Source organism: Camelina sativa, chromosome 18, assembly GCF_030686135.1.
Source record: "Camelina sativa cultivar CO46 ecotype springtype chromosome 18, ASM3068613v1".
In the NCBI taxonomy this organism is placed as follows: Eukaryota; Viridiplantae; Streptophyta; class Magnoliopsida; order Brassicales; family Brassicaceae; genus Camelina; species Camelina sativa.
Genome location: NC_141897.1, coordinates 13,595,988 through 13,622,502, shown reverse-complemented (window position 1 = coordinate 13,622,502; position 26,515 = coordinate 13,595,988). Strand labels below are relative to the sequence as shown.

Genomic DNA, 26,515 nt, shown 5'->3' with positions numbered 1-26,515 from the left:
TCTCATATCAATTTATTTTCCTAAGGTATTAATTCTAGGTGATCAATCAAGAATTAATATGAAGAACAACCTATGATGTAGATCTAGAAAGATAATGAATCCTAAATAAACAGATCTAATAAATCATAAAATCCCTGTAAAAAACCCTGAACCTAAAAAGCAAACTACTCAGACATATTCAATGAAGAACAAAACATAATTCTGAATAATAAGCAATTGAAATTAAAAGAGAAAAAGAGGGAGTTTATGAATTCTTCTCTCAAAGCAGTTCAGATCTCTTATCCCTAAAGCTCTCAAAATCTCACAGGATTGCAGAAAGTAAAACTTGTTAGTAAATAACTTAAGGGTTTACAAAACCCAAAAACACTATAAATATGTCCTAACATACGTCCTTATGTTGCAAATATGGAAAACTTTGGCTGAATTTGTAAAACTTCCAAAACTTGGCTTTTCTCGCAGACAAAACAGGGTGTCGACCGACACCAAGGTGGTGTCGATCGACACAAACACTCTTCATCGATTCCAAGTTCGTTTCCTCCGGATTAAATGCTCCAAAATGTCCAAATTACTCCATTTCGCTCTATCTGTGCCAAAATCCTAGAAAACCTGTAATGACACAAAAACAACCTAGAAAACAAATCAAAAGACTCTAAAAGACTCCTTATATCATGGTTAAAAACCACAAAAACCATGATATATCAACTCCCCCAGACTTAGCATTTGCTTGCCCTCAAGCAAAACATAAGCTTAGACCTGTGAAAGAGGTTTGAAAACTGGGAACTCACTCAACTGCATGATGATTCTTATTCGCACTCTTCATTTACTTGACTCAAGAACTTACTTCTCATACTTAACCATGATAAGCATCAACATTCCTTACTCAAATCCCACAATCCTTTAGAATCTCTGAAATCTCCATTGTCATCTCATTACATAAATTAAAGCAAGTACAGGTGAGTTCTTACCTTGGTGTATCGATCAGTGGCATATGGACTCTCTTCAAGCCAAGACATTCTTCATACATCTCCTTTCCTCTCCCTTTTCTCACTTCAAAGGAGTTGATTTCTCCCAAAAAAAAAATTCTTTTTTTTTAAGCAAAGGTGTAAGCGAATATCGGGGTCATCGGTAATTTACCTACCCCTCGCTTCCAAGCTTTGTGTAATCATTTGACTCAAGAGTAGAATAATGAGGTCACATGTAATTTACCTACCTCTTTAAACTGATCAAAATCATCTCATCTTTTATTCTATCTTTCTTTTTAAAGTACTGAAGGGAAAAGAGAGGGGAGACATACTTTGAAAAATTGCACAGTCTTGTATGATCCGAAGAAGAAGTTTAGTCCACTGATTTCCAACCCCAAAGTAAGAGATTAAGTCAGGTTAAAATCCTGATAAAAGTTGAGATAACTTTAGATCAATCAAATATCCATTGAATAAGGGCTTTCGGGATTGTTGATAAGGTTCATAGTCTTTCTAAGCTTCAGTTCTGAGATCAAGCATTAACAAATAATCATTAGAGTGTTAGCCAAATAAGAGAAATCATTAATCAAGATCATAATTCCCAAAGACAAAAAGAAAATTTTGAAAAATTTGACTCAAACTTTTTGGTTTTGACTGACACAACTGAAACTCAAAAATGAAAACGTAGTTAGTAGACAACCTCCCCCAGACTTAAACAACACTGTCCCCAGTGTTATCAAGTAAGAGGAAAGCTAAAAGAAACAAAAATGTATAGAAATTTTAATGAAAAGATGAACTGATTCTCGGGTTACCCAGCGGTGTCGACCGACACCATTTTAGCGTCGATCGACACTCATCATGAATGGTGTTTTTGGCCGAAACTCCTTGTTAGTTGCACTTAGTTGTGTTGTTGAGTTGTCGGGTCAATCCTTGGATGATTATTCTATTAAGAAACACTGAAACACAAGTTAAAAGCAGCATGATAGATAGATAGTTCATAATTCAATACAAATTCAAACTGACTCAAAGCAAAAATAAAAATGACTCAAAGTGGAAAAGAAAAACCTATGAGCGGCTTGCCTCCCACTAAGCGCTTGTTTTCAGTCATTAGCTTGACTGTTTTAAAGCTCAGGCGTCCGGTGGATCGGAAAGTGGCAATGAATGCTGCCTAGAGGAATGTCTCATCATCCAAGATGGTGTATAAGCTTTAGGTGCATGAGGTCTGCCACAGATGTGAGGAACAGGACCAGGGCAGGATTTAGGGCCGGGTTTACTTCTTTTATAGCCTGCAAAATCATCAACAGAAGAAACAAGCGCTCTACGATTATCTCGTGGCTTGGTTAACTGCGAAACAATTTTTGTACCTTTGAAGTTCTTATTGATGATAGGAGAGGGTTTGGGTGAAGAAGATGCAAACCTTGACCTTACCTGAGGACTCTAAAGTGTGGAATGGGGAGGTTTCTGTTTAGGAACAACTTTATGATTTAAAGCATAGACGATGTCTTGCGAGCTCTCAGTTCTGATTAAGTGTGGGCTCGGTTGTGGAGGGGTGTCGACCGATGCTGATAGGGTGTCGGTCGACATTGAGCCTGTTGCTCGTGTAGCAGAAACTTTGCAGCTTATCTCAGCAATTTTCTCAACAGAAAATGTTTGCCCATCAATAGTAGAAGGTCTTCTCAGCTTATCCATCTCAAAGTTCAAACTTAAGCCTTCCACATTCAGTGCTATGTTTCCCTTCTGCACATCAATGATGACACCAGCTGTAGCCAAGAAAGATCTTCCTAAGATGAGAGGATCTCTAGGCTCTTTGTCATACTTTAACACCACAAAGTCAGTGGGAATTATGAAATCTCCAATCTTAATTGGAATATCCTCTAAGACACCTTCAAGAATCATCTGGGATCTATCAGCTGAGATAAGAGATATCTTAGTTGGTTTGAATTCTGTCATCCCAAGTTTCACAGCTACAGAATGTGGCATTAAGTTGATACTAAAGCCTAGATCACAAAGTGAGTGAGCAAACCGTTCTGTAGAGATAGAGCAATCAAGTACAAAGCTTCCAGGATATGGTAACTTCTCAGCAGTCCTACACTGAATTACTGCACTCACTTCCTTAGAGACAACCACTTCCTGCTTTCTCTCCTTCTTCCTCTGAACAGGTAGGTTCAACAGAATCGCACTTACATCATTGGTAAGCAGTGCTCCTTCTTCAGGGCTCAAACCATTTGATACAATTCTTTTCACATACCGCTTAAGTGGTGGTGAAAGCTTTACTGCATCAATCAAATGCATCTCTAACATCACCTTATCCATCATAGCCTTGAATCTAGCATCTTCAATCTCCTGCTTGGATCTTCTTGGCTTAGGAAAATGAATCTTCGGTTGGTATACACACTCAACAACTGCTGGAACCTGAGATTTTGTGTTTTCCGACTCTGTCTGAGAAGGGTGTCGACCGACACCCAGGTGGTGTCAATCGACACCATCATCTGAATCCGAGAATTTGGTCGATTTTTCTCCCTGTTCTGCAGAAACAATTGTACCAGCATCGTCATCTCTCACTGATATGGCATTGCAAGCATGCTTGGGGTTTGATTCAGTTCTTCGAGGAAGAAATCCCTCTTCCCTCTTGACGGATCCAGCTGTTTGAATAACTTGATTCTCTAGCTTCTTGACATGATTGTTTAATGCATCTATCTTCCCATTCAGCTCAGTGTAGACATTGTCGATTTTTCCATTGAATGTCACTGTCATATTCTCTTGTCCCTGAAGAAGCTGATCAAGCATGACCTCTATTCTACTCTCAGAAGAAGTCTTAGGAGGAGGAGACTGATAAGATGAGTTCCCATAGGTTCTTGTATAGCCATTGTTTTGTTGCTGCTTCTGGTAATTTGGGTTAGGAGTGTACCCTGAAAAGTTCCCACTGTAAGGTTTGTTGCTTTGCTGATTACCGAATCTCTGACCCTGATTCCCATATACAAAGTTGACATCTGCTTCTTCATTCCCAGACTCAGGTTGTGGCTCAAATGATTCAACTTCAGCAGCAAAGTGAACTGATTTCTTACCGACCAGGAGATTATGAACTAAATCAAGCTTAGCATTAACAGAAGCTAGCTAGTTTGAATCAAATCCTCCATGCAATCTCTTCCTTTCAGTATCTGCTCTCTTAGTGCTATTGCTGGAAGCCAAATTCTCAATCAAAGCTTCAACATCTTCTGGAAATCTTGTCTTGAAGTTTCCATGGCTTGCAGCATCCAAAGCTAGCTGATATTCCTAGTCAATTCCTGTGAAAAAGATGCTCAACAGCTGCACCCTTGAAAAACCATGGTGTGGACAGTCCCTCTGATAGGCCTTGAATCTCACCCAAGCTGCCTTGAAAGCCTCATCTGGTCTCTGTTTGAAGGAGGACAGCTTGACTCTTAGCTCATCTGACATTGCATCATCATAGAAGTAGTTGAGAAAAACCACTTTGATTTGTTGCCAAGATGTCAAAGATCCAGCTGGCAACTGTTTCAACCATTGGGATGCTTCTCCTGCAAGTGAATATGGGAAAAGCTTGCAGTAGATGTAGTCTTCAGTCACTCTATTGGCTTTGATACTAGTCACCAAGTCTTCAAAGTGCTCAATATGGTCCAGAGCCTTCTCATTTGGCAGGTTAGAGAAGGGTCTTTGTCCAACTAGCTAGAAGTATGCAGGCTTCAGCTCAATTGCAGAGTGGTTTTCATACATCAAATCAGCACTGTTGAAGTCTGCAATAGTCCTGATCAGATCCCGGTTTTGCTCCTGTCTTCGAACCGGGTTGTTAGCGTGGTTGGCAGCTCCACGTACGTCTGCTGGAGGCGGGTGTCGATCGATACCAAGGTGGTGTCGATCGATACCAAGGTTAACCTCCTCATCGGCAACAGCTTGCTGGTTGACAACAGCTTGTTCATTGACAACTGGTTCAGCAATCACATTGCCCTCTACATCAAGCTTTTGGCTCTGCTCATTGTGCAAGTGGCCCTCTTGATCTCTCAAAGCACCATCCTCATCACGATCCAGAATGATTGTGTTAATAATCTTCAAGGATTTGGCTGCTTTTCTGTTCTCACGCTCAAGTTTTCCCAACTCTTGGTTTGAAAGATTCACAGTAGGATCAGCCTTGTCGCTCCTTGTGTGAGGTCTAGGAGGCATACACCTGAAACAACAAAGAGAAGAAAAACAAAAACGTGTAAGTAATAAATAAATAAAAAGTTTAGACGAAATTAAAAACTTAAATCTAATGGTAGATCAAAGAGTCCCTGGCAACGGCGCCAAAATTTGATATGCTCAAATTTAACCCTGAGCTACTCTCTCAAATTAAGAGATCAATTGTAGTACTTAGGGATCGTATCCACAAGGACTCTAGATCACACAATAGATTTAATAATCTTTTTATTATGCTAAACCAAAATTGTAATTTAAATAGCAATACAAAAACAGAAAATAAAAGAGTTGTAAATTCAGAAAGATTAAACGCTAGGCCTAGGGAAATTCTCAGGAAATCATGGAAAATCAGATCAATTAATTAAACAAGCAGGATTCAATAATTAAGCACCGTTCTTGAACTCTAAACATAATTGTAAAATAAATCAGTTCTCACTGCAAATATTATCTAAGTTTTAAAACCCGAAAATCCAAATCTCTTGCAAAATTTAAGTTAAAAACCAGCAATAAAATCAAGTTTAGATAAGTTCACAAAATCCCTAAATCAAATCTCTTTGTAAATAGGTATTTTTCTCACCAAAGGTTTTTGTTAGGAAAATCAATTATATTCTCATATCAATCAATAATCCTAAGTTATTAATTCTAGATGGCCAATCAAGGATTAATATGAAGAACAACCTATGGTGAAGAACAAGAAAGAAAATGAATCCAAACAATTAATCAATCTAACAATCCATGAAATCCCAAATGAGAAACCCTAAACCTAACAAGCAGATCTACTCAGACATAATCAATGAAACACAAATCATATTCTGAATAAATTGCATTAAGAGATTAAAAGAAGTAGAAAAAGAGTTATGAATCTTCTTTGGAAGGAGTCTTGATTCTTCTCTCCAAAAACTCTCTAAAATCTCTCAGGAATTTTTTCTCTCAAAAGGTTGCAGGAAAAATAAAGCTTATGTCTAAACAATAACCATAAAAATCATATATATATATTCCTAAAAACGTTCACGGACTAATAATGCAAATATGGAAGACTTTGGGGCAGCTTGTAAATCTTCAAAACTTGTGGGAAAACTTCCAATTCTTCTGCTGGATGATGTATCGATCGACACCATCACTTGCATCGACCGATGCAAGTCTCTGAACTTGTCTCCCAACTTCATAGCTCAGCCTCAATGCTTGAATGTGCTCAAAATCCTCCTATTTAGCTTCATTATGCTCTCATCCATGCTAAATCCTATAAAGACTCAAAAGACTCTAAAAATACCAAAAAGACTCTATAAATAAGACTTATATCGTGGCTAAAAACACTTAAAAACCATGATATATCAACTCCCTCAGACTTAGCCTTTGCTTGCCCTCAAGCAAAACATAAACTTAGACCTGTGAAAGAGCTTTGAAAACGCAGGAACTCATTTTCTTTTTAAAGTAATGCCATGATCATCCAAACCATAATCCATATGCTTAGCAGATAAATCCAAATCGAACCACCATGTACTTCTCCGTTGACATTCATAGCATCCCAAATTCAAACCAAATTCCACTACTTCCTCCATTAAGCCTTCATCGGTGGGTCTCATCAATTTGATCAATGTCAAAAACCTTCTAGACTCATTCCCGTACAATACCATAACAAGCAAGCCAATATCTTTAACACATGTGGTACTCTTTCTCTCCCCCAGACTTATTCTATTTAATCTTCCTTAGAGATTTGCTTTATTTTATTATTATTATTATTTTTTTATCTTCTTCTTTTTTTCTCAAAGTTGAGGCGAATAATGGGGTCATCGGTAATTTACTTACCCCTCGCTTCCAAGCTTTGTGTGAAATTAAACCCTAGAGCTACTCTCTCAAATTAAGAGGTCACTGTAATACTTAGGGGTCGAATTCCACAAGGACTCTAGACTACACAATAAATTATAGAGTTTTATGATTACGCTAAACAAGTTGATTTAAATAAGAAAAGCAATGCAAAATATTAAAATAAAACTGTTATAAATTCAAGGGATTAAAAAGCTAGGTCTAGGGAATTTTTCAAGAAATTATGGAATATCAAATCAATAAATTAATTAGGATTTAAGCAATTAAAAATCAGATCTAGAACTCTAAACTCTTCTGTAAAATAAATCAGTTCTCACTGCAAATATTATCTAAATTTAAAACCAGAAAATCCAAATCTCTTTGCAAAATTCTAAGTTAAAAATCAGCTTTAAAAACAGGTTTAAATAAGTTCACAAAATTACTAAATCAAATCTCTTTGCAAAAAGTAATTTTGCTCATCAAAAGTTTTAATCAGGAAAATCAATTATATTCTCATATCAATTTATTTTCCTAAGGTATTAATTCTAGGTGATCAATCAAGAATTAATATGAAGAACAACCTATGATGAAGATCTAGAAAGATAATGAATCCTAAATAAACAGATCTAGTAAATCATAAAATCCCTGTAAAAAACCCTGAACCTAAAAAGCAAACTACTCAGACATATTCAATGAAGAACAAAACATAATTCTGAAAAATAAGCAATTGAAATTAAAAGAGAAAAAGAGGGAGTTTATGAATTCTTCTCTCAAAGCAGTTCAGATCTCCTATCCCTAAAGCTCTCAAAATCTCACAGGGTTGCAGAAAGTAAAACTTGTTAGAAAATAACTTAAGGGTTTACAAAACCCAAAAACACTATAAATATGTCCTAAAACACGTCCTTATGTTGCAAATATGGAAAACTTTGGCTGAATTTGTAAAACTTCCAAAACTTGGCTTTTCTCGCAGACAAAACAAGGTGTCGACCGACAACAAGGTGGTGTCGATCGACACAAACACTCTTCATCGATTCCAAGTTCGTTTCCTCCGGATTAAATGCTCCAAAATGTCCAAATTGCTCCATTTCGCTCTATCTGTGCCAAAATCCTAGAAAACCTGTAATGACACAAAAACAACCTAGAAAACAAATCAAAAGACTCTAAAAGACTCCTTATATCATGGTTAAAAACCACAAAAACCATGATATATCAACTCCCCTAGACTTAGCATTTGCTTGCCCTCAAGCAAAACATAAGCTTAGACCTGTGAAAGAGGTTTGAAAACTGGGAACTCACTCAACTGCATGATGATTCTTATTCGCACTCTTCATTTACTTGACTCAAGAACTTACTTCTCATACTTAACCATGATAAGCATCAACATTCCTTACTCAAATCCCATAATCCTTTAGAATCTCTGAAATCTCCATTGTCGTCTCATTACATAAATTAAAGCAAGTACAGGTGAGTTCTTACTTTGGTGTATCGATCAGTGGCATATGGACTCTCTTCAAGCCAAGACATTCTTCATACATCTCCTTTCCTCTCCCTTTTCTCACTTCAAAGGAGTTGATTTCTCCCAAAAAAAAAAATTTCTTTTTTTTTAAGCAAAGGTGTAAGCGAATATCGGAGTCATCGGTAATTTACCTACCCCTCGCTTCCAAGCTTTGTGTGATCATTTGACTCAAGAGTAGAATAATGAGGTCACATGTAATTTACCTACCTCTTTAAACTGATCAAAATCATCTCATCTTTTATTCTATCTTTCTTTTTAAAGTACTGAAGGGAAAAGAGAGGGGAGACATACTTTGAAAAATTGCACAGTCTTGTATGGCCCGAAGAAGAAGTTTAGTCCACTGATTTCCAACCCCAAAGTAAGAGATTAAGTCAGGTTAAAATCCTGATAAAAGTTGAGACAACTTTAGATCAATCAAATATCCATTGAATAAGGGCTTTCGGGATTGTTGATAAGGTTCATAGTCTTTCTAAGCTTCAGTTCTGAGATCAAGCATTAACAAATAATCATTAGAGTGTTAGCCAAATAAGAGAAATCATTAATCAAGATCATAATTCCCAAAGACAAAAAGAAAATTTTGAAAAATTTGACTCAAACTTTTTGGTTTTGACTGAAACAATTAATCAATCTAACAATCCATGAAATCCCAAATGAGAAACCCTAAACCTAACAAGCAGATCTACTCAGACATAATCAATTAAACACAAATCATATTCTGGATAAATTGCATTAAGAGATTAAAAGAAGTAGAAAAGGAGTTCTGAATCTCTTTGGAAGGAGTCTTGATTCTTCTCTCCAAAAACTCTCTAAAATCTCTCAGGGATTTTTCTCTCAAAAGGTTACAGGAAAAATAAAGCTTAGGTCTAAACAATGACCATAAAAATCCTATTTATATTCCTAAAAACATTCAGGGACTAATGATGCAAATATTGAAGACTTTGGGGCAGCTTTGTAAATCTTCAAAACTTGTGGGAAAACTTCCAATTCTTCTGCTGGATGATGCATCGATCGACACCATCACTTGCATCGACCGATGCAAGTCTCTGAACTTGTCTCCCAACTTCATAGCTCAGCCTCAATGCTTGAATGTGCTCAAAATCCTCCTATTTAGCTTCATTATGCTCCCATCCATGCTAAATCCTATAAATACTCAAAAGACTCTAAAAATAACAAAAAGACTTTATAAATAAGACTTATATTATGGCTAAAAACACCTAAAAACCATGATATATCAGTCATGAATTATCTTCGCTAGCCACCTAAAAGTAGTAACTCTCAAGGTTCAATAATAATAAATTAACAAAACAATCCAAAACTTAAGTGTCGTTAGTCGTGAGTATAGCAACAGATTTCTGAATCACACATACAATAAACAAATCTATATATCTTAAGCAGGAGGATTAAAATCAATGTTTTATACACATACACATCCTCGATTCCAAATTCTAATCTAGAACGCCGCTAATCAAAGCCACGCTCATTCAAACAATTGCAAACAAATTATGTAAATTTGGAAATTCTCAAAGCTACCTCAACAAAATCATGTTTCTCATCTGGAATCCGATAAATCGTTACAATATCAATAGTCTCGTCATCATCCTCGAACTTAAAAGTACTGTCACAATCATCTCCCGATAATTCATTACCCATGCAAAACACTGAACCTTCCTCACCCACCACGAATCCACAAAAAAAAGAACCCTAACCCACACAAACACACACACACTCAGCTGGAAATGAAACGAATTCAGAAATTTAACAGATCGAAAGTGATGAAAAAGAGAAGCTTTTCTCACCCGACGTTATCTCGGTATGTGTTATTAATGAGTACATCGCCAGAGAGATTCAGAAAGTAAATGGCATAAGCAGCCATCAAGATTTTAGATCCATGGAGATTGTATAAATGGGGAATCCGACGACAAGGAACAGTGGAAAAGGTGATCTTTGGCGACAACTAGAGAGATGAAGATATATTCTCTATTTTTCATAAAGTTAAAATTATTTATTCATATTAATTTGTGCTAAACTCAGAATATTTGAGAATGAGTGCTAATTTTGGAATAAAAACTTATTAGATTAGTGCTATTCACCAGTATTTCTCTAAATCTTATTTGATAATTTTATTTATATTTTCTATTTATTCAAAATTATAAAACATTAAAATTTTGACTTTAAAATAGGGACGGATGAATACAATTACAAGCTTAATATGTATATCCATGTTTTTAAATTAAGACGCACCAAACGCAATAACAGATATACGATATATCGTACAAATGTTTTGAAATTTCTTTTTAACAACAAGACCAAAGCATAACTACATAACAAAAAAGTAAACACAATTATGTGAAATCAATTCAAATAAAGATATTAATATTATATCATGTTTAAATTTACATCAAACAATGAAACAGTAGTAGCTAAACTGGATCATAACGAACTTGAACTTAAGATTAAAACATCATAAGACATATCACATTGTAATTTTGCAAGGGTAATCCGCACGGACTGTAAACCGAACGGTTAACACAAGCTCAATAAGTTAAATAAGATCTTTATTGATTCAAGGATTAGATCTAACAGTTTGTATACAAGAATTGCTAATTTTCGTAAAGAAGAAGTTAGGATTTTTTAGTAGTTGCCGAATCTAGAGTTATTGAGTGCCAAAAAAAAGAGTTATCTTCTAAGAGTCTCTTTCTTCTATTTATACACGGGAAATCTAACTTCCGATATGTAGAGTTTCCTTATTCCGTTAAGAAACATTTCATCTCTCTTTAACTAGCGAATATCTTATGTGTATTTAGCTCATATCTTCCCTTACTTTTCAAGTTGACGGCCCAGTTTGGTCAATTATTCGAGAACACTTACTCCAAGATCCCCTTAACCTAAAGGCTCAATGGGCCGAGCTTCTCATCCACCCAATCTAATCCGGTATGTGTTAGTTTACTCCGAATTAATTGGCTGGTGCTAAATAACTAGCCCTGAGATAAAAAACCGAACCGAGCCGAACCGAAATTTTGAGTGTTCGGTTTGGGTTCGGTTATTAGGACAGAACCGATCGGCAGTTTCTAAAATTAAAATCGATTCTCGGTTATTTCGGTTCGGTTCAGTCGAACCGAACGGTTAACCAAACTAAATCTAAAGTCTAAACCTTAATACATTGATGATTGACTAGTGACTTCACTTCTGCGTCTTTTTTTTTTTTGTTTTTTCACGAACGAGACATATATTCGATAGAGAGAAGACAACAATTCTGGTGAGATTCTCTGAGAACTCTTTATTATACAAGAAAAGAGTTTCACGAACAACTCTTCACTTCTCACGAACAATGGCTCCGGCTCAACGGTGACGAGGGCATAGTCTTCTGCTCCTTATTATTCTTCTTTTATTCTCTTATTATTTTTATTATTCATACTCTTTTCTCTTCTCCAATCTTCTCCATCTTCTACTTCCTCTCCTTATTATTCTTCTTCTCTGATCTTCTTCTTTTCTTCTCATATGTCCTTCTCCAATTATTTTCCTTCTTCTCCGATCGCCGTTCACAGAACAAACTATATATCTTGTGGCTTGCAGCTTGCGGCTAGCGGCTAGGGCAACATAAGGAGTGCATTGATGTGGACCGGGCTTTTATTTTATTTTTGTTTTATTACAGATATTTATTTTCTATATTAAGTAACGGGTTTTGATTTTAGTTTGCCCATTTATTTTTGACTTAACAATGAAAATCGGGTTTTTCGGTTTTTATACCCAAAAACCTAATAACCCGAGAATCGAACTGATCCGAACCGTTTTTAATTTCGGTTCAATTCGGTATACATTTTAATAATTGAAAAAACCAAAAAATCAAAATAACCGAATCGAACCAACCGAATAAACCGAACTCCCAGGGCTATAAATAACCCTCCTACAATAACTATCTTCATTGTCTTCTTTTATGTTATGAAAATTGGTTCTTAATCAAAGTAGTACTAATTTAATAGTCTAAAAGCTTCTATATTTTATTACTAAAACATAAAATTTCAAGCATATTAATCACTTGCCAATTTTGTTTTAACACATTGTCGTATATAGTGTACAATACAAAAACAAAAATCGAAAAAAATACAGTTTTTCTTATTATTCGAACAACTTAAATAAACATAAGTGTTCTCAACTCACTAATTAACAAAAGAAAAAACATCTTTAGATTTTGACTACAACCATTCATATGCGTTTTCCACATCATAATGAATTGTTGTTAAAGATTTAATATGTTAGTAAAAGTCAACTTATTTTCCCACTTTTAAAAGAAGAAATATTAATGTTTTTTCGTCCATATATACGTGTGACGACCGCACCCGGATTTCCAATCCTCACATAGGATCTACGGGAAACGATTTTATCGGACCCCATAATTCCGACGAAACAACCAGCGTAGAAATTGTACCTTACAAAAACTCTTACAAATACACCAAACCCCACCTCATCTAGTTACTGAGTTGCACAACCAACCATCCCTAGCGACCGAGTAACAAGAGAGGAGGGCTAGAATATTGGATTCCGTCTAGCCACAGACAACACTTCCCCACGAATACTCCAATTCACTATCAACTCCTCAAGTGTCGATCTGCACCTCCATCTGGTGTCGATCGTCACTCATCACACCACTTACGAACCAACACACATGGTGTCGATCGAGACTCTTCTGGTGTCAGTCGATACCAACACCTATGGAATCACCTCCGTCGATCCTTCCTACACAAGTCCTCATTCCAGTCGTTTTTCTATTACCCAAACCCACAAGAACATGCTGGTGCTGATCGACACCACTTTTGTTTCGCTCGACACCCCAACATTGCCACAACACAACCATGGAAAACATCCATATTAACTTCCGTTTTAAAACACAAACTAACCGTTCATTCCACAAATCCACCGTTGGATATGGAGCCTGTAGCACCACGAAGCTCCCCACTAAATTTTAGCCAAATCGTACTCCGTTTCATCCCCAAACGTTGCTCCGAAGTAGCCATCCTGGACCAGTCCGCGCTGTCTGTACGTAAGTGTTGGTGTCGAACGACACCAACCCAGAAATTACAAACATATCCTCCCTTTCGCGACAAAACCCTAATCCTTAACAACTATCAATTCCCTAATCGATTAAACATCAAACAACACGACTTGCTTCGATAACAGCCATATGAAAGAGCCTCCTTGTCTTTCCCAATCCACCAGCCAAGATCTCATTCTTCCCCTGACACATAAGAAGATGGATCTCCATTCTCCTCCTCTTATTCTCCAAACATAAGGTCTCTTCCTCCAGCATCCTTGATGCACGACGGAGGAGAAGCTTCCCTCAAGCCCACTGCTCGATCCCCTCTTCTCCTTCACACAAATACCTCCTTCCTTTTTCTGTCCATCGTCAAATAATCCCCTTCTCTCTTTCTCCCAAAGAGGCCAAAGCACATCTCTCCTCAATTCTATCTTCCTTCGAACGACAAGACAGCCAACCCCCTAACAAGGACATCGAGAATCCCTTATATACTCGAGTCTCAGGGTTTCCCTAACCCAAATCAAACTAAACCAGCGATTTAAAACATAAATTGCCACACTAAAATTGTTGTTGTCGACCAACACCCTTTAGTATCGCTTGACACCCTTTAGTGTCACTCGACACCCACCCCAAACAATATTTCTAGTTTGCGGGCGTTACAATTTATAGTATTCTCGTAAATCTAATTTGATTGTATGTTACTATGTACATGTCGATAATGTAAACAAAAGTATCATAAATATATTTCTCAAACATCCCACACACATAGACTAGCTACTCATATTCCTACCATTTATTGAGTTTTTGTCTCTTTATTCATCTCTAAAATCTAAATCAATCACATTACACTTTTGACTCATAAATGGTACTGTATTTTACTATCAAGTCAACTTGAGTTTCATCTCAGCTTCAATATTATTTCAATTTGGGATAATAATTTAAGTGTATTTATTTATCTAAAAGAAATATCTTTCATATACAAAATATTTAAAACGCATACAAAAACGTAATCTACTTCTTCTTTTCTATACAATTTCTTAACCTAATCTTTTCAAAATATTTCATAACAACTATAATATGTATGTATGTATGTATTATATATCAATGATATAATGTAATATCCACATGGATGTAAGCTTTTATGTGAGATCTATATATGTAAGGGTGTATACATCAATGTGGCTTTAGCTTAATTTTATATAGTATAAACAAGGAAAAGAAAAATACATTTTAAAAGGAAAGGGGAATTATTAATGATTGGATATGTATGGTCGTATATATGAAATAGCCAAGACCCTGATCAAAAAATCGGCCGATTTGACTGATTCCATGCCGTGTAATCGCTAGGCAGTAAGGAGCCGCCGCGATTATACCCAAATCGGAAAAAAAAATCAGCTAAAAAATAAAAAAAAAAACTTTGATTTTTCACTTAAATATGATGTTAAGTAGAGATTTACTATTTCTATGTCGTATCCAAAAGAAAATATGATGAAATCTGTAAAAATTGAGTTAAAAAAAGTTGGCTGCCATAAATTAGGGAATCAAACCCATCACATCAGCAATTCTCAACATATCTTCAACCAATTGAGCCGTCAAACATTTTGGTAAATGTCTTGGTAAAACTTCTATATAAACATAAAAATTAGATATTTTATCATTTATTATATATAATAATAAAAACTCTTAAAACTAGTATACGATTAATTATAGACGAAATGACCATTGGTAGCGTTAAGTAGTTAAATGGCATGGAAAATTCGTTTAAGTAGATTCGGTGGTGATGGATACCGGCAAACGGTATATCTAAGGGCATGTGCAGTAGTTGGTTCTCAAAAAAGTCATCACCAATAAAAAAAAGATAAAAAGATTAAAAAGTAGAAATAATAACTAAGAATCTATTCTCAAATGAGAACTTTTAAGAATTCCATAAAAAATTAATTGTACATATGACAATATATGATTGGTTTAAACTTTTATTTTTCTTTTTAATTTTAAATAAATAACTAAACTAAATAATTGATATTAAAATAATATATTTGGGAGACGGTGAGAATCTCTCCTCACTGCAAATGCTCTAACGATCCACGGGTAAAGAAACGACATATAAGCTGTATTAATTGGCCAAGATTAGACTTAATAGAAATCATAGTTTATTTACGTATATATATGTTTCTCGAACACAAAACGAGATCGGTCTTGTTAATAAAAGGCTGCTTTACAAAAATACAATAATAAATGGTCTTTAGCACACAAAAAAAAAAAAAAAAAAAAAAAAAAAAAAACTAGGAGTTATTAAGACGATTTACAGGGGACATAAATTAGGAAATGAATGTATTTGAGATTCATGCAAGTAAACATGGATTAAAGCACGGCTTTGGGTGCAGAGCTTGAAAGCCACAGACTCATCATTCGCCAAATCCGAGCAATTAGTCTCATTGCAGTCTGCAAAATACTTTCCACTTGACCCTTTGGCTTCGTTGCTCAATGCCACATAACATGTTGTCGCTGCGCCCTAAAAAATTCAAGAGTTAGTAGTATATTTATTCAAAGGTGTATTTTATTTCAGTTAGTGCCATGTATATATGTATATGTACTATTGTCAATAATACAAATATGAGTGTATGCATGAATATTGATGATGACAAAACTTTTATTGGTATACAAAAGACAAAAATTATATTAAAAAAGGAATCTTGTGTCAGAAAAAGAGAGTTAGCTTGTTGGGCTATAACTGTACTATTTAGACAAAAAGAAAAGCATATATGTTAACACCTACCTGGCTTATAGATTTTAGCAGCTTCGAAGCTATCAAAAACAGAGAATCTGCATGCACACACCACATCATATTGTTTAGATTTTTTAATAAAAGTTTTACATATGAGATTCCTTTTGCACTTCTATATATATGCATAGTTAAAAGTTCTATTAACCTGTCAAAAGACCCTTGTGTGCTCTGATAATTCCGGTTTTAACGATCCCTGGATGGACTGCATTTATCGTCACGTTTGCATTCCTGTCCTGTAACCACGTTTTAGTTGTAAAAATTTCTAGTTATTATTACAGTGAAAAGGTTAAAAAAATAAGAGTGATGTAATATTAGTATTTTCAAATGTACCTTTAATTGCTTGCTCAACGCTTTGGCATGTAAAATTGTGGCCATCTTTGACTGAGCATAAGCCCTTGTCCCGTTATACCTACGATTTTTTTTTTTTTTTTTTTTTTTTTTTTTTTTTTTTTTTTTTTTGCTAAATTGTAAATATTTCATTGAAAATGAAAAAAGTTTAGGTTACAATCCAAAGAATTGAAACCTATACATATGGTTTCATGGCAAAAAAAGTTTAAAAACATGAAAGCATAATACGGTAATTAAACCAAGTTTTCGGTCCATCTACTCAACCAAGCCAAGAAGCTTTGGGAACAAGATGAAGCGATGATGTTTATATTGTCCTTCCCGAATGAGTTGCAAAAGGAGAAGGGCTGATGCAGATTGTAAGACACCTCGATATGACTAATAACTAGCTATAGAAACCTTTCGCAGGAGGCCCGAGACCAAGCCGTCAACGGTAAAACTCCAAATCATCGATCACAAACTCCCCCTGCGTTATGTGAGATTGATTTTTCGTTTCAATCCATGAGCTTTCTCAGAACGGAACCTCACACACCAAAAAAGCAAAAGGTGCAAGCTCCCTCTAACCAAGTTCATCCTCGAAGTCAGCAGCTCAGAGCAAAATAATACCATTCAATACTACACCAGAAGCCGATGGCCCTACTAGCTTCTCTATAACACAAACAAGTCGCAAGAAGAGGCGAGTACGCAAAGCAAAGCAATCTTCAAACAAAGGCAATAACAATAGGAAGCCACAACATAAACATGCCTTGAACCAAACCAAATAAATTGGTATACCTACGGAGTTCTCAAAAGGAGAGAAAAGCAAGCTATCACCGATAACTAATTCCTCTACTTATCAAACACCACGGCAGCTACACAAAGGAGCAAAAGACCAACTGATTCGATGAGGAAGCTTAACCAGCAAGGAGAAAGCAAGCTCCTAATAATCCTGCTACTGTCCTCAAGCAGAAGATGCCAACAGAGACATCATTCTCCTAAGTCAAGACTCACGAAAAAGATGAGGTAAAAGCAACCAAATAGTAGCCATGCTCTGAAAACCTATGTGAAGGAGGACCAGAAATGAGAGGCCGAGGCATCAGAAGCTCAAAAGAGTCGACGAACAACACCAACCAAGGCATCGAATCAACCACAGAGCCAAAGAAAGCCTCCCGAATCAAACTCCAACACACGAATTCGACACGAACGGAGTGGACAGAAGCTTCAAGCGTGTGGCAGTAAGCTGTCCTCAAAGCAAACAAACCGACACATAGAAACCCTTACCTCCGGCAGACACGAGCCAAAACGCAGCGGTTAGACCAAGATAGATCTTGGAAAAAATGATTCCGAGCAAAGAGTACACGCTACACCACGACATAGCCAAGGATAGCACACTCGACCGCCAGAAACACCAGGAAGAAGGCGACCTGAAAACAGATCTACAAACACAGCTTGCTCTGCCGATTGAGATGCGAGACGCAAGGACCGGAAATCGGAGCCTCCACCTTCATCCACCGCCGTCTACAAGCAATGGAGGCAAAGACATGAGATTTTAGCCACCGAAAACGGCCGTCGCGCACGGCGGACCTTCAACACTCGCCACGAGAAACAGAGCCGAAACAATTCACCGGCGTCTTCAAGTGCAGGGGTGGATTCGGAACAAGTATCCTAGAGCCCTCTCACGGTGTCGGTCGTAACCGAACACCGGAGAGACAAGATGCGGCGGATTAGGGTTGTCGCAGGAAATTACTTTGAGAGAGAAAACTCCGTTATACCTACGATTACTCAACAAAAACTATTTAACCACATTCCACAACATATATCTAATCATAAACATATTTTTTAGATAGTTTAGTTTTATCGTAAAAATAGGGAATATGAATGTAAATTACCTTATAGGATGGAGTAATTTAGGGAAGGAGAAACAATCAGGCTTGACCCAATTGTGAATCACAGAGGAAAGGTTAATGATTCGTCCTTCAATTCCACTCTTCTCTGCCGTATCTATCATTTTTCTTTATCAGCATCTCAGTTAATAAGTAATGTCCTGAAAAGTTATACTAACCATCATTAAATTTTTCTCACTCCACGTAAATATATTCATGTGTCACATGATTCACAAGATTACCTAAAAAGTTTGTAGCAAACGTTAGCTCAATCTTTTCTTCGGAAAATTCAAGATTTGGAGAGAAAACTCCTGCGTTGTTTCTGCAAAATTTCATTTTAAAGTTTTAGATGAAGATTGGAAATATTAATATATCATTGTGTTGTGTATATAAATATATATTGGTACGTGCATGGGTGCATGCAGTAGCGAGTAGAGTGAATCTTTTTACGTACATGAGAATGTTGAGGGGAAGATCTTGGGAAAGAAACTGTGAGCAGAATCTGGCAACGGAAGAGAGAGAGAGCTGAGATCAATCACAAATAATCTAATGTCAGCTTCTGGATTCTCTCTCACTATTCTCTCCTTCACCATTTCTGCTTTCTTCATATCTCTTACTGCCATCACTACTCTCACCCCTCTTTTTGCTAATACTCTCGCGGTTTCCGCACCGATCCCAGACGTTCCTCCTGTTGCATATCATTATGATGAAACTTTAGTATATATGAAGTACATGAACGTTTGTTCAAAAAAAAAAAAAATGAAGTACATGAACAATTTCACATCTTATCAATTAGTTTCTAAATGGACGGTCCTGAATTGTCACATATATCATTCTAACATATGCAACTTATCACAAGTAAAAATAATACTCATCAAATTCAGATTGTAATTTGGTATGTATAGCATAATTAGTTTATCTACCTTTCATGTCTCTAATACTAGCCTTTTTGTTTTTCTTTCCAACAAAAAAAGAAAGAGTAAAGAGAGACTACTTTAAAACTTATTCATTGACCCTCATTGTATAAAGTTTCAACCGACAAATTAGGGGACATAAAGATGGCATAAAGTACGTTTTGGGCAGGCTGATCGCTAAAGAAAATTACATAAAGTAATGTTTTGCAACGATGAGACATGTTTCAAAGGTTAAAGTCAAAAGGTTAATCAATTAATTGTATAAAGGCAATATGCTGTAACCAACCATACCTAATGTTTCAATTCAATGGAGACAAAAATCATATATTGTCGCCGGCATACACAAAACACATATCTCATATCATAATAATTTAATATGATCGTGTCTTTCCCAGGAAAATTTATTTTACAAGTTGTGGTATAAGACACAATTTATAACAAGTTTCTTATTTGGAAAATTATACTTTGTTTGTTATGAAAATAGTAATAATGACTAGTAATGACAATAAGTGAACTATTATACATAAGATATATGCTCTCTAGTAGGTGAGTATCAGAAGCTGTTGATATAAATAAAGATTCAAAACATTAGGTTTGAGGAGTTTATTATCGTACTTTTTCTTCCTTGTGTAAAAATAAAGCTTTTTGGAATTATCAACGATGTACTTTGGTCTCGTAAGTTCGCAACTATTGGGTTTTACCATATTTGAATCTATTCTTTTATTTTATTTAGGACCTTTAATTTGAAACCTTCCTTGTGTAGTTAGGAGATGGACACGAATGCGGACATAAGATTGGAAAGACACACGAATATCTACTCTATAAAAACTATTATAAAGACTGAAATAGTAAATGATATTTTAAGTGATGAAGGGGAGACAAACCCGTGATTATGGCAGTGAGATGTGAACGAGGAAACAAGGCGCTATGTTGTGTAACATGTTCAGCTGTAGATCTTGAGCCAAACCCATTTGGTCCTGCGATTCCTGCTAAGTATTTTAGAGTTCCCTTCATTTGAGAGTGAGGAAAGAAAGAGAGAGAATCGAATGAGAAGAATTTGTGGCTGATCACTCCAACACAATTTTGATCACTCATATAGAGGAGGTCCATGCACACACGTATGTATATATACACATATACTTTTATTTGTTTGTTGTCATTTTTCAAAAAGAAAAAAAAAAAAATTGGAATTAAAATAAGTAATTACTTGATTGCTCGATAGTAACACCTCACACGAGTACTCGCCCAAGTTTCTTTTACTTTTGATCACCAACCTTTTACTTTCACAGAATTTGCATCTACTGATAAAAACAAAAGAATTAGATATTTAAAAAATATATATTGTTTATATGAAAAAGCTTTGTCTCGTGGATGTTTTTGAATTTTAAAATCTTGATTTTCTTTTGACACATTACTTTTGAAATTCGTTAACTTGTTAATTAAAGTCAACAGTATGTAAATTTTAATTTTATTAACGTATTTAATTAGTATTACATATACAGAATACTCTCTCTATTTTATATTAAATGTTATTTTACACTTAAATTAATTTCAAAATATATAGTCGATGTCATTTAGTAATTTTAATGTAACTATTTGGTAAAATTTTGAATTTTTTTAATCTATTATTTTAATGCATTAACCAATGAAATTTTTTGTATAATATATTGATGAAGAGTAAAACATATAATTTAATTATTCTTTTAATATGTCTGAAAACCTTGAATTATAATATAACAGAGGGAGTATTAAACTTTTTACCTGATACTCTCTCCATTTCACAAAAAATATTATTTTAAGATCATAGTTTTGTTTTACAAAATGTGTCGTTTTGTATTATCAACAAAAAATTTACTTACTAAATATCAATTTAGCATGATATATATTAGAATAATATTTAAAATATTGAAATAGTGAAATAAAGTTGAAATAAATATGGGAATTGAATCTTACATGATATAATGTTTACTCACTGTGATGCAGAGTTTTTTTATGTTGCTTTTTTTTTTTTGAGGCATCCAAGCAGATAGAAAAAGGTCATTTTCAAATGAATGAAATTGGTTTGTTGGTGAGTGTTTTTTCTAAGGCTTAGGTTTTAATTTGTTTGGTAATTTTAGTGTAAAATATAATAGATAGTGGATTCCAAATCCTAGAGAGATTTACGCGTAGCCCTACCTGTTATATTCCACTTATGATTAACCATCTGGTGTCATTTCTATTTCTAGTCACTTAAAGCTTTTGGGATACTGTTTTCTTTTCAATCTGAGTAAGCATGTAATCAAGTTTTTTCCTAAAAAATACCAATATCAATCATGCAATAAACAAGTGACTAGGATACATACTTAAGTTCATCTGTGAATTAAGTTTGTTGATTAATAGTTGTGGAAGAATGATTTTTTTCGTAAAGTCTGGGGTTGCTAATTTGATTGCTTTTTGGTTTAAGATATATTATGAAAGTAAAGGAAAATGGAAGATGAGTGTAAATACAAGATAGTGGTTATAGTCTTATAGACGGAGAGAATTACTTTTCCGGTGGGGAACATTGGACCAGCTTCCTCCACACGCATGCATTCTTTGACAACGATCACCCGCCAATTTTGTCTTTTCTCTTCATTATTACTTGTCAGTTGTCTCGTTCATTTTTTTTTTTTTTACTTTGTCTCTTCGTTCAAAAATAAATAATACACATAGAGATATTTATGCCATATGATAGTTTTTTGTCACCAGTAATTATACTGGTAATAATATTCCATTAATAATGAACGGATCAACTCGTATTCTTTAATTTAAATACTCATCATGATCCTTATCTAGATTATGATATATAATATAAGTTACATGAAAATAAATTTGATACATCGATGATTTGATTATACACAAATCAGTAAGATAAATGTACTAGACACAATATATTAGTTCTTCACTTGCTAATTAACTTAAGGTCTTAATTTACCTACAAAAGCAAAAAATAAATTTAAACATTTAGTATCTACACTTTAAATATAGATTGTCAAATTTCTAAAGTCTCAAATCTTTTGGAATATGTCACAAATCATTAGAACTTCAGTTTAATTTGGATTTGATTTTTGTAATCCTACATGGTGCGTACGTCAAGAGTATTTTGTTTAGTTATAGTTAAACTATACTTCAGTTCTTACAAGTCTTGATTTTAGAGTCTCGTCTTACTTCGGCTTTGTTTCCTTGTTGCATCATTATGTGTATTTGCGTATTTAGGTGTCTTAGGACGTTCTATGTATAGGTTTTCAGTCATTTAAGTGTTCTTCGAGGAAAAGACAAAGTTTAATCAACAAACGACAGCGAATCTATACGAGTATGAGCCAGCTTTAGAATTCGCCTAATACTATCCCTATCAGCTCAGTACGTAATGAGTAACAAGCCTCCCATCTTCAAGGTGAAGATCTCTCATAGGTTTTAAGCATCTACAAGCTAGAAACCGATCCAAACTTCCCCTAAATATCATAACATCAATCGATCAATTGTGGACAAAGCTGAATTTCGGTGGTTGCTGTAAGAGTGTTCCGCGGATTCTAAAAGAGTGAAGGGAGTGATTATCCAATCCACCATATGATTGTCGAAGTAGAAGTTTAAAGAGTGTTGTATATTTGTATTTTCTACAAAAAAATTATGGTAAGTTATGATCTAATAAATAATTAGATATATAGAAAATGATGTAAAATTTTTGACCTTTTTAATATTATTATTATCTCTCATAATCTCTCTTTTGGTGTTAGTTACTTAATTTGCTACATTAAAACAAGCATAAGTAAATGGCGCAATATCATAGGTTTGGGTGGAAGAATTGGTCTGGTCGATCAAGTTCTGGACTACTTTAGAAGCTACAAGCATTCCCTTCTGGTAATGATATACCGTTGTATGCCAGGTTATCAAAGGCCCTACCACGCGTGCTACGGAGCGACCAACATAAAAGTGGTAAGATCTTATTTACCCTCTTTCCTCTGGCAACATGGAATGGTCAATGAAACATTTTCTGAAAATATAGAGATGATATGTAATACTAAAATAAAATTTTGATTAGTTTGCTAAATGACCATTCGAAGAGACTTGTTTGTTGGAAAAGAAAAGCATATGATTCGTGAGAAAATCGTAATAGTTCTAACTTTTTAATAAAAAAGAAAAAGAAAACGAAAAAGAAAAAAACATAAGAACTAAATAATCCAACTTATTTACAATCTTGTCATCCATCGTTTTCTAAATAAGTGACTATATATGGTCATCTCCTCTAATGCATATATTCTAAAATTTATATTTACAGTCTTCCATTACAATTTTGAATTTAAATCATCCAAACAGTGCGAATATACACAACTAACTTAATAATTTAAAACATGTGGGTCACATTTCTTACCAGTTACCACCATTGCACAAACATCTCTTCAATTTACCAATTAAGAAAAAGAAACAACTTTCGGTGACTTTGGATCTCTGAGGCTAATGGGATCACTATATCACATCATGATAAATCCATATGTGTGTATGCTTTTTTGATTGAGAACTAACTTCAAAACGTTTAAATGAGATAAAATAACGAGAATTTTGAGAAATTAGCTAGTATCAACGAGCCAGCTTACAAAGGTAGTGGAGAAAATGTGAAGTAATCCACACGTGAAATCGAGGAAAAAGGGGAACATATATGTTACTCATAGCGATCTTGAAGATATTGGAGGAATGTCTCAATAAGAAGACAAAACGAAAGAAGACGAAGGAAAAAAGCATGATGAGACTCGTGCGTTCTTCCATTTTAACAAACAGAACCACTCATCTTTGCACCATTGAATCAACCTCAACGTTTGGCTTCTTTTTTTCTTTTAATCGAACCACCCATTTGAGAACCTTTTTTGCCATAATTAAAGTTTATTTTTTTTGTCTTCCGCACGGCCAATTTTCAACGCTATTACTTGTAAATATCCGAACGGAGTAGTAAGTAACTAACTACACATACCAATATTAGTATTCCTAGATATTAAAAACCAAAACAAGTTGGCTGTCTTTAAGGAAAAAAAATGTAGTATCAAGAACTCAAAATAAAAATTAAAACAAAAACGTACATTACTATTAGACACGATCATTCATTGTGTGTAAACTAGTTAGAGTCTTAAACTAGTTAGAGTCTTAGACATATCTTAATTATTCCTAATTAACTTGTGGGACATTGGTAACAAGCTAATCACGAAAGTGATATGTAAATTACTGACGTGATTATTTGCGAGATGTTTTGCGGAAATGTTACTTTTCGTGTAAATTACGAGTTTGGAATTTCAAAATTACTTGATGAATAAAAAGAAAGAAAGGAGACAGTGAAGTTGACTCATCAACGATCAAAATGCTTTAATCTCGGCAAAAGATGTAAAAAAGGGTCCCATTAATTCTTTGTTCCCCATCTTGTTTGCACACTTTCATCACAATGTTTCTTACTTCTACTAAACATTTTCTCCTCTCGTGTTTCCCCCACTTTTACAATCTCATCCTCTCTCATATTTCTTTCCAATATGTTTTCTACCTTTGTATGACCTATATGGTTAGAACTTCTCTTTGTAGTTTTGTTTTCACATTATAAATGATTTATATCTAGAGTTCACCAACATTAAAATAATTTAACTGAGATCAAAACTTAAATTTTAGCACCGGTGTGAAAACTGTGGTTCTTAGAATTTTTATCCATATTCAATCTCGGTTTAGAAGAATTGTTTTGCAGTTAATTGAGCTCTAAAAGAATGGGCTTCAGATATTGTTAAAGCTGGCCCATGTCAATTCTTACCAAAGTTCTAGCGTCCAAAGTATAAAAGAAAAAGGTAATTAAGAACAACTACATATAAATGGGTAAAATATTTTAGTTGAGTTTACTATGAAGGATCTTTTGTTTTGTGGCTGTGCGCGAGACTGCGACTGTTTCCGTTGAGAGGAGTCGTGTGACACCCCGGTGACAGGGACTTGCAGAGAGGTTTAAAAGAATTAATTTGGTCACTTATGTTATCAAAATACACTTATCTTTTCGGTCAAGAGTTTTGAAAAAACTTCATAGTTAAGCGTTCTTATGCTGGAGTAGTCCCAGGATGGGTGACCTTCCGGGAAGTGATTGTCAGAACTGTGCGAGTGAGAACAAAACACATGGAAATATCATGTTATGATTTGTAGGGATGGTAACAAGTCTTTAAAGCCTCTCGAACGTAGCAAACCGACCGTTAGATATAGATGAGCTCACGGGCCTAGTGAGAGGACATGAGGCCCATTAAGGAAGGTGGGCCCATGAACTGGGATTAGACATGGGGCCCACTAAGAGGTGGCGGTCGGGGCGTTACAAGTGGTATCAGAGCCGGACCTAGACAAGTGTGGAGTCGAGTGGGCTCACACCGTCGGGGGTGACGGTCTTGGTGCGCAACGTCCTGCGATCTGTTAGTGGGGGTTAATTGTGACACTCCGGTTTCAGGGACTTGCGGAGAGGTTTGAAAGAATTGATTTGGCCACCTATGTTACCAAAGTGCACTTATCTTTTCAGTCAAGGGTCTTGAGAGAACTCCAGTGTTAAGCGTGCTTGAGCTGGAGTAGTCTCAGGATGGGTGACCTTCCGTGAAGTGACTGTCGGAACTGTGCGAGTGAGGACAAAACACAGGGAAAGATCATGTGGTGATTTGTAGGGACAGTAACAAGTATTTAAAACCTCCCGGACGTAGAAAACCGACTGTCGGATATGGATGGGCTCACAGATCTAGTGAGAGGACGTGAGGTCAATTAAGAAAGGTGAGCCCATGGACTAGGATTAGACATGGGGCCAACTAAGAGGTGGCGGTCAGGGCGTTACAAGTCGTTTGTGTTCATTCTTGTAGCATCGTGTTCTGAAAGAGATTGGTTAAGCTGGAATATATTTAGAGGAAACACAAGGACGTCAATTAAAGAGTGGAATCAACTCATGCATATATGAAGTAATAAATTTTGCTGGAAAAGATTTATTTATTTTTTATTTTTTTTTATTTTTTTCAAAACACAATATTTTGTGTCAACTAGAGATACTAGGACAAGAGGTTTAAAAATATCGTGAACCCTAATATAACAACGAACTCTAATCAACTAGAAGAAA

At 35.3% G+C, this 26,515-nt stretch overlaps 1 non-coding gene and 2 pseudogenes across 2 annotated transcripts; 1 reads left to right on the top strand and 2 right to left on the bottom strand.

Moving 5' to 3' along the window:
* The first annotated feature begins 4,278 nt into the window (after positions 1-4,278).
* LOC147922883 (small nucleolar RNA R71) lies at positions 4,279-4,385 on the top strand. Its single transcript, XR_015589942.1, has one exon. It is a non-coding gene; the product is annotated as a small nucleolar RNA R71 (small nucleolar RNA).
* An 11,242-nt stretch (positions 4,386-15,627) lies between these two features.
* On the bottom strand, positions 15,628-20,517 carry LOC104775555 (short-chain dehydrogenase TIC 32 B, chloroplastic-like; annotated as a pseudogene). Its single transcript, XR_015589190.1, has 8 exons — positions 20,286-20,517; positions 18,942-19,175; positions 18,730-18,809; positions 18,494-18,648; positions 16,611-16,689; positions 16,426-16,513; positions 16,272-16,318; positions 15,628-16,007 (listed from the first exon to the last, which is right to left on the bottom strand). The product of XR_015589190.1 is annotated as a short-chain dehydrogenase TIC 32 B, chloroplastic-like (transcript).
* On the bottom strand, positions 17,371-18,241 carry LOC147922882 (uncharacterized; annotated as a pseudogene).
* Positions 20,518-26,515: the final 5,998 nt, after the last annotated feature.